This window comes from Chiroxiphia lanceolata, chromosome 23, assembly GCF_009829145.1.
Source record: "Chiroxiphia lanceolata isolate bChiLan1 chromosome 23, bChiLan1.pri, whole genome shotgun sequence".
Taxonomy (NCBI): Eukaryota; Metazoa; Chordata; class Aves; order Passeriformes; family Pipridae; genus Chiroxiphia; species Chiroxiphia lanceolata.
Window position 1 is genome coordinate 2,707,964 of NC_045659.1, and position 13,605 is coordinate 2,721,568.

The window sequence follows — 13,605 nt, forward strand, 5'->3', positions numbered from 1 at the left end:
TGACGGAGCGCTGGTGGGCTCCAGCAGCCCCCCCACCACCAGGGGAGATCCCCCCCGGCGGGAACCAGCCCTTTGTCTCAGCCTTTTCTCCGGGAAGCCGCTCAGCAGCCACATCCCGGCTGGATGTGACCGCTGCATCGAGCACAGAGCCTCCCCTGCTTCCCTGCGCTGGGAGCCGGGAGCCTACGGCGTTCGGAGAGCGAGGAGCATCCCTCTGGAGTCTCTGGCTCTCCCGTGGAGCCGACAGCACCCAGCAACCAGCTCCCGGGTGCTCAGACGTGTGTGCTCACAGGTAGGAGGTGGATGTGACTGTGCCGGGTGCTTTCCTGCCATGGTTTGCTTTAGTCTTCTTTCACACAGGGGTAGGAGCCATCTGCAGTGAGGCTCCCACCGTGCCAAGGCATTTTTAACGTGTCTTGATGCAAGTCTGCTTTAGTATTTATGTATATTAAGCTGTGTATTTGAAGGGAGCCATCTGGGTAGAGAAATAGATGGCGAGTGGCAGAACCTTTCCCCCTCTCGGTTTCCATTTCGGGGCTGGGCCTGATTAGCGAAGGCAGAAGTTGGGAAAGTTGCTGCGTGGCTCGTTCTGGTTTGCAGGTGGTGCTTTCCCCACACCTGATGTGAATTCCTACCCTGGGATGAGACAGCTGGAGCTGGGATGGGGGAAGAGGGAGCTGACAGGCTGTGCCGAGCAGAGATTGTGTCAGCACAGGGAAGGAGAATGCTCTTTTCTTTTCCTTTAAATGGCCATTTCTCTTAACCCTTTGTGCTCTGGCGCCTGTGGGGATGGTGCCTCTGCTCTTGGGGGTGGGAAGAGGGGGCCTGAGGAAGGTGAACCCCCAAAATGAAGGGCTGTGGGTGAGGACAGACCAGAGCTGGGGTAAAGACATGAACATCTCCCTAAAAAGAATCACCTGTGCGAGGCTGGTTATAAATGGGGGGGGGTTGGAGCAGCTGCCTGCAGTTCTGAGAGGGACAGGCACAGAGACAGAGCTGCTGCAAGTTCCTTGCTGGAGGTTTCTTTTGCAAGCTGTGCAAGGAAAATAAGCCAAGGAGTCATGTGGGCTGGCAAAGGCCTGGACACCTCGATGCCAAGGAGCGCTCAGCAATCTGGGGGAGAACTGAGGACGATTTGAGGGACCTGGTCTTCAGGGAGCTCATCAAAGGAGCAGCAAAGCAGGTAGGGGCAGTGCTGCCTCCAGACTGTCTGTTCTGAGAGCTTAAATGTGCCAGGGAATTGCTTCTCCCGTGTGTTGTGTGTGCTCACACTGATGTCTTTGCTTGATGGAAAAGCAGAAAGTGAACTTAAAACTCAGCCAGGAGCTGGGAAAATCCTCAGCTAAATCCTGGCTGATTGAAGGAGTTCTGGTGGGAGAGAATCTGACTGTGATGGAGGATCTTTGTGTTCTGCCACGGGAGCTGCTTTGGCCATGTGGGTTTAGGCTCCTCTTTCTCTTGGGAAGAGCTGCTGGTTTTCCATGTGAAATAGGGACAGAGGAGACCAGGAGAGGCCTGGGGCTGCTTTGGCTGGAGGAGGAGCTGTGTGTTTTTACTGGGTGATGCTTGAGCCTGCACGGGTTGGTGGGTGGAAGGATGGGCTTTGGTGTCAGAAGAGGAAAAGCAGGGGGAAGGAGGAGGGAGGGGTGACACAAGGGATGAAGAAGCAGATACCTGCTCAAAATCAGACGTGGCTGGGCCATATTGGTGGAGAAGAACTCCCTCCTCCAAGAAACTTCATCTTCTTTAAGGTACTTTGAGCTTTATTCTGTTTTTTGTCAGCACTAAGTACGTGCAGGCAGTCGATGTCTTGCCCTTTTTAAAGGCCTGATGATGTGCCTGAGGTGTGGGTATTGATTCTCACTGTCTTTTAGGGGAGATCTTCATGGGCAGCACTTGTTAGGGTCAGGTTTGAATTGTTTTGGTTTTTTTGTTGTTGTTTTTTTTTTTTGTGCTTCCAGGCAGGCACAGGGAAAGACAAATGTTTTGCAAGTCTTCTCAGAAATGTTTTCTGGGCAAGAGGTTTCTAAGGCAGCACATAAAGGCTGAGGAATCAGCTAAAACAAGGAACCTCTTGCTGTGTGTGAACAGGAGGAACACTGGAATGGGGGCTGAGCAAGATGAGAACTGCTTGGAGGGGGTTGCTGAGAGTTGAGGGGATGACACAGGGAAATCAGTGGGGTATGAGCAGCTCCAGGAGGAAAGCTTTGTACAGGAGTGGAAAAGCTGGCTTAGAAGGGAGACCCTGGGAATGCTGCAGAGTTGTGCCCCTGCTCAGGAGACTGGGAGCTCCAGTTTGTCTGACTGTACCCTCAGGGGAGCTACTAACCCTGCCATGGCTTCTCTGACAAGAAAAAGGGGGGACTTGGAGAGAGAAAAGCAGTTGTAAAACCTGTGAGGAGGTAATGGAGCAGTTTTAAGGGTCCCCATGATAACTTTTCACCTGCTCTGTGGGACGTGGCTTGGAAGGACAGTTAACATTATTGTGATTTTTATGTTTATCCTGGTGCCTGTGGAAGGCTTGGTGTGCTACAGTGGATGTGGGAGTTACTGGTGATGAAGGTGGAGGAAAATGTAGTGAGGACCAGATCACAAAATGGTTTGGGTTGGAAGGGACCTTAAAACTCATCTCCTTCCAACCCCTGCCACGGGCAGGGACACCTTCCATGGATAGAACACTTCCATGCAGGTCACAGGGAGTGGCTGATGAGCAGGACAGAGCTGGCAATCCCCACCTGCAGTGAATTAGCACTGATTGAGCTGTTCCAAGAGGAACAAACGGACGGAGGTGTTGGGAGTCAGGTGTTGTGAATCAGGAGGTCTGGGGACCGTTGGTCTGAGGTAAATCAGGTGTAAATGAGCAGCAGGTGTGAAGGGGAGGACTCCTCCTCCTTGTTGGGCAGTTGCTAACACAGGAACCCCAGTGGGCAGAGGGAGCTGATGGATACAGCAGGAATTTTGCCCCGAGCTGCCTTTCCAGAAATCAGACCTGAGGAAGAGCTGGGATGTCAGGCAGGTGAGTTTTGCTTCTGTGCCTGCTAGGAGGGCCTAATTATCACTCAAATACTTGGATGGGTCTAAGCTTGAGGTCAAATCACCTCAGCTTACGTGCAGAGGATGGGTGCCCAGTAGGGAAGCCTTCCTTCCTAATGCTGCTTGGAAGGCTGAGAAAACAGGAGCTCAACATGTTCCAGCGGACCTAATTTATTTGGATTTTTCATTAAATCCACCCAAAAGGGACTATTTTGGGAAATAAATAGCAGAACGTGGGCAATAAATAGCTGTGGGATAAGGGGCAGAGTTCAGTGCTGGCTTTCCTAGTTAAGCTGCAGAAAATAGAAGTGTAATGGTCGAGTGCTGATCGGAGGGGAGATAGGTGATTATGTGAAGGTTCCTCACGCTGAGGCTGGGCTTATTTATTATCTTTAATGATTTGGAGGTGGAAATGGATCAGAGCTGGGTTAGGGAGAGCCAATGTGCCAACAGAAAGGGTTTGCTTTTGCGAGAATTAGAGGAGAAGGCTGCTGGCTGTGAGTGTGCCAGTGGTTTGGGAGCAGCAGTTGGTGTAACTCGGGCTCCAGAACTACAAGAAGAAAACCCTGAGTGAATCCTTCCCTGATAATGGGACCTGGGGAGATTCTGTGGGATTCTACCAGGAGGAGATGGTGTGGTTTGTGTGTGCAGGTGAGGAGGTTCCCAGGGCTGTGTGGATGAGCTGCAGGTGATGAGGAGCCACAGGAGATGCTGTGAGGTGGCCAACAGTGCCCTCCACCTCTGGGGCTCTGTGGGGAGAGGTGTCTGCAGGGACAGGCTGCTCTTCCCAAAGCCTCTCAGGTCAGGGATTTGCTGCTGGAGCAGGGGCTGTGGATTCAGGCTGTGCCAGCATCCCCTGGACCAGCAGCTTTGGAATGAATGGAGGGAACTTTGCTGAGTCCTGCTGAGCTCCTCCTGGTGGGACCTTCCCCTGGATTTTCCAGGGGGTAGATGATAGATGGGGTGTTAGTGACTTATCAGGGATGAAGGAGCAGAGCTGTGAGCTCTCCATCTCCACGGATCCAGCAGTGCCTCCAACCCAGAGGCTCGGGAATGTTCCCAGTGCTTGAGAGGGAGTGTTGTTGTGAAGTGTCTGATGAGTCTGTGGTCTCACAGTGCCTGGAGGGGGGATTACAGAGCCCAGAGGGTTCGGGTTCTGCTTGATTGCAAATCCCTGAGCCAGGTCCCAGTGAGGTGTCAAGGTACCAACGTTTATCCTGCCCATCCTTGGCATGGAAGCAGCACTGTAACACAATACCCAAAAAACGCCTGAGCCCAGCCCCGGTGAGCCATCCAAGCCCAGGGGGATTTTCATCTCTGCTGAGATCTCCTGTCTTCAAAGTCTGCAGAATTTATTTGCATCCTTCATGAGGGAGAGAGCCAGGCATTTGTGGGTTTGGGTTTTTTGTTTGGTTTTTTTTTTTTCCCCGAGCCTCTCTGTTCCTCCCCACCCTCCCTTCAGTTTGTTTATTTGGTTAGCTCAGCGTCAGCACAACGATGTGGAAATAAAGCAGAGGAGCTTCCTCTTGGCCTTATTGAATATTCATAAATGGGAGAAATAGATTATACTGGCAATCCCTGGCTGGGCTACAGTTAGTGGAAGTTCTTCTTTGACCTTAGAAACCCTGCTTTTCAAGGGTTTATAATGAGTCTGCAAAAATTCATCCTGGGCACAAACAAGTCATCTGAGGTCTCAGACCCTGTGAGCACAAAGTCATAATACTAATACTACTAATAATACTAATTTCCCACCCACTCAGACATGTGCTCAGCTCCTTATAGTTCTTGCTATTTTTAAAAAGCAGGTTTTTGTTTGATATTTTTTTTTTTAACCTTTTTGGGACTGTTTCAATGTGTGTGTTGGGGGGGAGGAGGGTGACTGGTGGGGGGACAGCTCTCCCTGTGCTGTGTGACACCAGTTCCCTGTGTTGGTCCCCCTTGGGAGGCTCTGTGGGTCTTTCCCTGGCTCTTCCAGGAGCAGTTTTATGTCCTTAAGATCTCAGCCCGATGAGCTGGGTGATCACACCTCAGCTGGGTCAGCAGAAAATCAGCTCTTGCTCCCTGGCAGTGGCTCTGCACCTTCTCTCCCCTTCCTGAGTCTGAGAGCAAAGACAGTCTGGGCCTCCTGGGGAGGGGATGAGCTGCTAAAAGCCCCTGTAACGTTTTGTCCAGCCCTAACCTCTTCACGAACTTTGTGCTGAAAACCACAGGGTTTGTGGTGCAGTGACAGAAGCCGACGTTTTCCTGAAGGAATGTGTCACATTTGGATGCTGAAGGGTTTATTTGATGGCTCCCTGGCCCTGCTCAGAGGCAGAGGGACTGCAAGGCTTGTTGCCACTGATGTTGGAGTGTGGAGTGGGATTCCTGCTGGGCAGCAGCCCTGTGCTTTCTCTTTACAGGCTGTGATGAAGCAGCAAATTGCTGCGTCTGATGGAGTTGCTCTAAATGTGGCTTGTTTTGGGTCGAGTGACTGAGCCAGGGGCAGAGCCTGCCTGCAAACCCTAGTTCATTGAAACCAGTGCTGATCTGCAAACATGTGCCAAAACTGCTATTTTTCACCCCTCAAAAAAAGGCTTGTCAAAATACATATTACTCTACCCACGCTGGCTGTTTGCCCTTGCTGTTTTCTTGTTTGCTCTGTGCTTATTTCCCATTTTTCACTCCACCTCGTGTGTGATCTGGTAACATCTGGTGTTAAAGGATTGTGTGTGTGCACGGGCAGCTCTGAGAGCAGGGCATCACATCTCTTTTTAAGACTGAAAAACGTTTGGGGCAGAGCCTGTGCTAATGCTCACAGAGCATCTGGTCCTCTCCAGGTCCAATTCATCACTGTCTTGCAGTTTGCATTATTGTTCACACCGAGGGAAAGTGGGTGTGAAGCTGGAATAATAATGTTTCACACTTGCTTTGCATTGGTTTTGATATCCAAGAGCATCTCAACCTATCAGAAAAGGCATAAAGGAATTGAGTGGTCGGAAGCTGAAAGCACAGTTGACAAATAACTTCTTAATTACCTTTAGTGAGGAAATGACTGCTGGGCTTGATATTATATCTATGGCAAATGGAAAATCGAGATGGGAATTTTCAATTCTAACTGAACAGGCTGGAAGGAGTCAGGAGGTGACCTCGGTGCAGTGGTTCCCCTAACTTTTAACCTCTTGCTGTACAGTTCTTCCACATGTGATTCCAGCATGGATATTCTCCTGAATCTGCAGAGAGCCCTGAAAAATCCCCCTGGAATTTAATATTCCTTGTTTGTTTTCAAAGGGGACACCAGTGGTTAAATGGACATCAGTGCTGTAGTTGCTTTGATGCAGCCTAATGGCATGAACACATAAAGAATTTAATGCTCTGTGGTGTATCAGGAGCTTTGTGTTTGGGAAACAGGGTCTTTTGATAGTTGGACCTCCCAAGGGTCTTTGAGAAGACATGTCTTTGAGTGATTTGTTCTGTTCCTACTGGGTGTTAAATAAGATTTAAGTCTCCTCAGTCACTATTTAGTTATTGAAGAACATCGCAGTCAACACAAATGCAAACAAAACTGTCTGGATGTTTGTTTATGCAACAGATCATTAGGAAATCTGTAGGAAAAAAAAATATTCTGGTCTGTTAGATAATTAATCTGCATTTTAAGAATTGTCTAAAGACATATTTGCAAGCTAGTCCATTGAGCTTCTGCTCATCTAGTCAATAATCCCCATATTTAATAGTCCCTGAGAATGTATTTCCATAATGTGCTGTGAACAGTCGAGAAATCTGCATCTTTTTTTGTCTTAAGATGTCAGTGCTCACACATTTTCTATGACAAATCTTTTTTCTGACTGTGGGTGAAAAATCCAGGCATATCAGCTTCCAACTGGTAGGGCTGGGGACAGGGGGAGAGAGAAAGAAGGGAGAGAGAGAAAGAGGGAGCTGCTGGGAGCAAAGCCCTGGGTCCAGATCCCGGGATGAGTTTGCAGTTTCCATCCGGCATCGGATGCCAGGGGTGGGAGTGTGCAACCCAAAATCCACCCAAACCCCAGCCAGAATCCACCTTTCCTGGCTCCCAAGACCCCCAGGTCCTTGTCCTGTTGGTGTTGGAGAGGCAGGAGCATGTGTTGGGCAGGAGGATCTGGGGTATGTCCTGAGCTGTAGGAAATGCTCCGATGGCAGCACTGGAGTCCAGGGCTGGGAGATTTATTCTGGAATTTGAGGGATGGAGCTTGTTTGGCTTTGCAGTAAAGCTGCTGGGACCTGCCAGGACTCCCCTGGCCCTGCCTGGGGTCCCCACAGCAACAAATTCCCTCGTGGATGGTGGGCCAGGCTCTGGGTTTGGGGTGTCAGCAGCACAACCAGCCCCCCGTGTCCCCTGAGCCAACACCTCCTGTGCTCTCACACTGAGGGTTTGAGACAGGCTGGGAAGTTCAGTCAATTATCCTGGTTTATCGTGGAAAAGCGCCCAGACAGCTTGGTTGGGGTGTGATGATTTACTAATCCAGAGCAACAGAGCAGGGAGGGAAACCCACACTTGGAGAGAGGGACCCCTGGGAGTCGCCACATCAAGGTGAGAAGCTGGAGCTTAATTTTGTTATCTTATCAATAACTAGCTGGTCTTGGTGCTGTGGTGTGAATTCTCAGGAGTGTTAATGCTATCTCGGGCTGTCTAAGCAAAGGAATAATGAACACAAGCAGGAAGAGCATTGTGTGCAGTCCTGGTATCTGTACCTTAAAAATGATGTTGGCAAACTGGAGAGAGATAAGGGCAGAGCTACAGGGGTGATGTAAGGGCTGCAAAACAGGCTGGAGAGAGAGAGACTGAAGCTCAATCTGTTTCTTTTAACTAAAAGAGTGATTTGATTATTGCCTGTGAGTACTTAGCCAGGGGAAGAGGCTTCTGCTGGCCAGAGGTATGAAGGCAGGACGTGGTTCTGTGGCTGGCTGCTCAGATAAATTCAGACAAGGAAAAGGCATGTCTTATTTTTGTAGAGCTTTTTATTTAAGCACAGGAGCAAATTACCCAGGGCTTGGTACATTGGCTGGTTTTAAATTGAAATGATACATCTTACCGTGTTCTCTCTTAGGTCAACTGCAGGTTTGGTGTGGGGGAAAAAGCTCAGCATGAGCCAGCCACAACTAAAACAAGATTTGCAAAATGATCGTTATTGCCCTTCAGATATTTCAGTTATGCCATGAGTGTTTCTTTTTTTTTTTTTTTTTTTTTTTTGTGCAGGGATGCAAAACCCTGCAGGGTTTGAGGCTGTAGTTTAGAAGGTTGGGTAGCTGTCAGCCAAGCCCATGTCTAGGTCTTAGCCAGTTAAAGAATCCCCTCTTCCCACTGCCGACAGGGCAGGAAGAGCCTTTTGGACATGCTTAAAGTGGCTGAAGGGGTTCTGCTTTCACCAGACCCACGTTCCTTCTGCTTTTCCAAGCCCTGTGCACAGAAACCAGGGATGCTGCAGCACAAACCCCTTCTGCCCCCACCCGAGACACGTTCAGCAAAGCCAGGGAGGAAGATGAAGAGGCATCATTACCCCTCAGTGGGTGGCTGGCACGTTAATTAGGGCACAGGGCATGTCGGGGAGGGGGTTCCTCTCACCTCATCCTCAGCTCCTCGCCAACCTTAAAGCTGCAGAGGGAAAGGCAGGAGTGGAGAAGGAGCAGTGGCAGGAAAATGCAGCTTGGAACAAACCACATTCCACAAGGGGTTGGGGCAAGGAGGCTGTTTAGCCATCATCCCACAGCCTTGCCTTGTCTCCATCCCCACCCCCTTGGCAGAACTGAAGGATGTTTCCTTTCAGATGGTGGCACCTGAATCTTTGTTTGTCTTTCAGTGCTTGATGCTGGCGCACTGAGGAAAATTAAATTAGTGCTGTATCAGTAGTGGGGAGAGATTTCCACGTGCAAAACCACGTTTTGCTTAAGTTAGTAATATTGTAAGTGTTAATTGAGTGTTCATTGATTGCCTGTCACTACCTCGATGTGATCTGTTCTTCTCCACCCCGGCAGACACCCTACCCCTGATTAAACAGCAGAGCTGCTCTTGCACCAGTTAAACTGTCTTGGCTGTTCATTTTTTCCCCCCACTGTTTCCATTTTACCAGCTGTACAATTAACATCTCCTCCTCCTCCTCCTCTTTGGAGCCAGCTCAGCCTGCACACCATCCTTGTTCTCTCCCAAGTACCTTTAATGCTTTAATACTTCAGGGTTTTTAAGTGGCCCTAGATGAGAGTTGAAGCAGGGGACGTGTTTGAGCTCGGTCCAAGAGCTGTTGCCTGCGTGGATTTAGGGTCCTGATTTTCCCCACAAATTGCTTGGTTCATTAGAGGTTCTTTGTTGCCGAGGGTCCAATTATGGGAGTGAATAGTGTTTTATGGGAATGGAGGTGGGGGAAGAAAAACCAAAGCCTTTCTCCTTTAATGGTGTCTGTTGTGTAAATGGCTCAGCAATCAGGTAATCACGGGTGCTGGTGGCTGGTAAATGGTCCTACCTTGTGCTGGAGCCCTCCTGTGACCCAGAGGAGGAGCTGGCAGCACATCCCAGCGATGCCCTGCACCAAACCGTGCCCCTCTTCTGCATCCACCTCTGCCTCCAGAGTAGTTGCAGTTTTCCCCCCCTTAAAGAATGAGACTTTGTGGCATTAACACGGCGCAGTTTTGCATATTCAGTTATTTCTCCTCTGCCAGGTTTTGCAGTGAAAGCTGCAAGATTTGTGGTGGGCTTAAAGATCTTCCTGGTGTGTGTTTGGTGGGCTTTGAGCACTTCAGAAAGATTAATTAACCCGAGGTGAGAGAACTGAGATTTAACATTTATATGGGGAGGAGAGAAATTAATATTCCTTCTGCCATGCTGAATATGTTTAAACTTCTACTTTCAGCTTGTCTGACTTGGAATATCTTCTAACTTGTACAAATGATAGAACAATTTGTTTTAGATGATGAGTTATGAGAATATTGCTCATAGACCCAGAACACGACATTTTCAATCACATCTTTATTGCATCGGTAAGAAAAAAGTGATTTTCTGTATCTTGACATGCTTATCCTTTGGAGACTAAGTCTATTATCATATTGTATAAGAATTTGCTCCGTGGCTCCTTGGTCTGTGGGAATATCATCACGTCAGGAGGAGAATCCTGCAGGGTTTATTGCAGCTGTTACAAAAGTGGAAAGGGCAGCACAAGTTCACGTCAAGAGGTGCCTTTCAGGAACAGGAAAACGACTTAATAAAGGTGTGGGGGTAAAAATATAGAAGTTCCAGTCATTTTGTCTCTTTGGTTTTTGCCAACGAGCAGCTTTGAACTTGAAAAGAGGACTAGAAACTTGTTTCTGGTGAAATGGAGGTGGAGATTCCCTTGCTGGGGATCCCAGATTTTTAGCAATATATCAGAAATCATGAGTTGAATGATCAAATCGTTCTTCCCAGCCCTGAGCAGAGGTCATTGATGGAGTTTGTGTTGCCTGCAGGGCTAATCCTGCTGGGAATTGCAGTGGTTTGAGTTGTTCTGGTCCCCTCGATGGGGTTTATTTTTTGGTGAGGGGCATCCTCCTGGAAAGCCTGCGCTCCTGGAATGTGGCACATTAATGTGGGATGATGCTCCAGGAGCTGGAAATGCTGCTCTGAACTTATAACTCGGAGCACTTTTCTCCTTGGCTGTTTATTGAGCAGATTCCCAGTCACTAAACTCTCACTGGTGTTAATACAGTGCAGCTGCTCTGCTCCATTTGCTTGCACAAATGCAGCTTTTAGAGCTGTCACATATGCTAGATGGGAACACTTACCCCTCACCTGCTCCTCCGTGGAGTGGCAATTTTTGGAAGGGATTCCCAAGAACGAGGGAGATGATGGTTGTGGCTGTGCATTACTGCATATGTCAGGACTAGAAACCCACCATTTCCAAGCTGCTGGGGATGGATGAAACGCTCAAAAATGCAGTTACACAGATGGAATTTGTGGGCTGCAGACCTTGGCTTGGGCCCTCCTGGTTCTGCAGCTTTGTTTATGTGGAGGTTTTCGTGCTGGGTTTTGATTTTTCCTATTATTGAGGCCATTGTATTTTTATAGAGTTGCATTACTCATTGATTCCTTTTATTCCCCTCAAGTTTGCCAGCCATGACTAATGAAGAGTTTTGCTGCAGCCTGTTGTGGAGTGGACACTCAAGCTGGTTGAAAAGGGTTTTTTAGTTCCTTTTTTTTCTCTCTCTCACGCCACCTAAATTTGATACAGAAGAGCTGGTGCCTTCAGGGGGAAGCTGTGTCTCTTTTCTTCCCTGCCTCCAGCCCAGGAGAGGATGATTCAAGAGTTAAGGGGATGATTCAAAAGTTGAAAATCTCCCCAGTTTGGGTGTGGGCTGGTGCTTCAAGGCCAGGTTGGGTGGGCTTGGAGCAACCTGGGATAGTGAAATGTGTCCCTGCCCATGGAATGAGATGGATTTTAAGGTCCCTTCCAACCCAAACCTTTCTGTGGTTCTGTGGCCTTTTTAGTCAGATTAGTGCATCTCTGCTAAAGCACCATCCCCATGCTGTATCCTGGGAATTCCTGACAGAGGGCCGTGTTTTGTGGGACCATCAGGACTCCTGATGGATGGCAGGGCTGGAGGGAACGTGCTGCCCTCTCCTTTCCAGCGCCAATAAGGTTTCTAGTTCGTTTTATTTCCATTACAGGGGTGTTTGGGCTTTAATGAACAGCTCCAATCTGGTGAAAAAATGAGTTTATTTCCTTTTGAAGGGATGAACTTCTGTCCAAGTGAAAATCTGAGGCATTGAACCTCTCAACAACTGGCCTGGTGTTGCAGTGTGCGGATGTTTTTGGTCTCCCAATCTTTCCTCCCTGTTCCCAGCAGGCTGATCCATTAGGGATCATTTATTTCCAACACTATCCATGTTTTCTGTTTAGCACTGACCCTGACTGTTTTAACGAGGTCACAGGCAGGAACCTCCACCTGTGCTGGGGACACCTGAGTTTTTCTGCTTCACTGCTGAGGTGCTGCCATGATTTTTGTCTCTCTCTGCCTCTCTCACACGAGGCTTTGTCTTCCACACCCAGCAGCTGACCCAGAGTCTGTTCTTCCATCTGTTTGGTCACATCCCTGAACCCCCAGCTCCTGCTGCTTGAGCTGATGCTTTCTTGGCACTGTGTGTTTCTGAAGACACTCAACCCTTGGAATGCTCCTGGATGGAAAAAAAAAGCAGGGAATCTACCAGTACTTTAAATACAAATGGTTCCAACAGTACTTTAAATATAAATGATTCTCCCCAGCTCCTAAAACACAACTGATTTGCCTGGACAACTTGATGGACTGATTTAAGATTAAAAAAAAAATTAAAAACTTATGAATTTTAGTTTTAGAGTGATGGGCACTGGGTTCACTGACACTTGGGATGTGCTTTGGGGTCGTGGCATTTTAGGATGCTGACAGTGTTGGGAAGAGCAAGTGGATAGTTTGAGTGGCCTTTCAGTCCAAACACAATGGAGATATAGATATATATATATATATTCATAAAGGATGTGTGAGAATTTGGATCTTTATGACCCTGCTTTACCTGCCTTAACTGAATAATTTGGGATGTGGGAACCTTTGGATACGCAGCCATGAATATCTATTAAAAAATTCAAATACCCTTCCTAAAAAGGAAAAGAAAAAAAAGACAGTAGAAAACAGATTGAGATAATTTTTTTTTTTTTTTAATTAGAGGAAGCTGTTGTCTTGTGGACTCGGGTGTTCCCACGGAGATGATGAGCTCCTGAGTTTTAATTCACTGCACATTTTTTTATTCACTTTCTTCCAGATTCTCTCCCTGAACTTTGCCCCGTGGGTGGGACCGGTGCTCGCCTTGTTACAGCATCTAAAACCCTCCAATTATTGGGGAAATGGCTTTCAGGGGCTGAGAATTATCAACCCAGCTGCTGTACCTGTGTTGGCTTTTTGGTGTTCTGTTTTTTTTCCAAGGTGTGGATGTAGCTCCTTAATTTCAACAGCAGGGATTTGTAGGTGGGATTGGGGTGTCCTATTCCTGCAGGATGAGGTGTGCTGGGGTGTTTTCCTGTCGTGTATCCACTCCTGTCCATGAGAATTGTTTTGTATTTGGGGTGTTGTTATTTTACAACTGAAACAAAGTAACGTGGAATTTCATGTATTTATTTATTTATTTTAACATGGAGCCACTGGGAGCAGTTACTCAGTGAACAGAAAAAGACACCAGCCCTAATGATGACAAGGAAAAGTTCTTTATGGGATCTGGGAGCAAAAGGCAGGGAACAAATGGATCCAGCCTGCAGAGGCACAGGACGGAATTCATCAGGGAAACAGGGCTTCCAAATAATTCTGTATGCAGTTGTTAATGTCTCAGGTGATTAGTTAGGGCCTGCTTGTCCCATCCTTCCTGGGCAAAGTGCCTGCAAGAAGGAAAAAGGAGGTTGTAGGAGCTAAAGAAAGATAAAGAAGAGGCACCAAGGGTGTAAGAGCATTATAGAGTGGTCTGGGAGGATGAAAAACAGGAGGAAAGGGTTCTAATGGAGGCATCTGTCTGGATTCCAGCTCTCTGCAGCCAGGCAGGTATTGGCAAGATGCTTTGTGAGTGTGAAAGCAGCCAGT

At 48.1% G+C, this 13,605-nt stretch overlaps 1 protein-coding gene across 2 annotated transcripts in view; it reads left to right on the top strand.

Annotated features, from left to right (window-relative positions):
* The first annotated feature begins 399 nt into the window (after window positions 1-399).
* GRIK4 (glutamate ionotropic receptor kainate type subunit 4) overlaps window positions 400-13,605 on the top strand; it is a 183,544-nt gene continuing 170,338 nt past the window's right edge. The window contains exon 1 of one of the 2 annotated variants that reach the window (XM_032709625.1): window positions 400-1,183. The gene's annotated coding sequence lies outside the window, so the exon portion shown is untranslated. The remainder of the gene's footprint in view (window positions 1,184-13,605) is intronic. The other variant, XM_032709627.1, reaches the window with a different exon arrangement.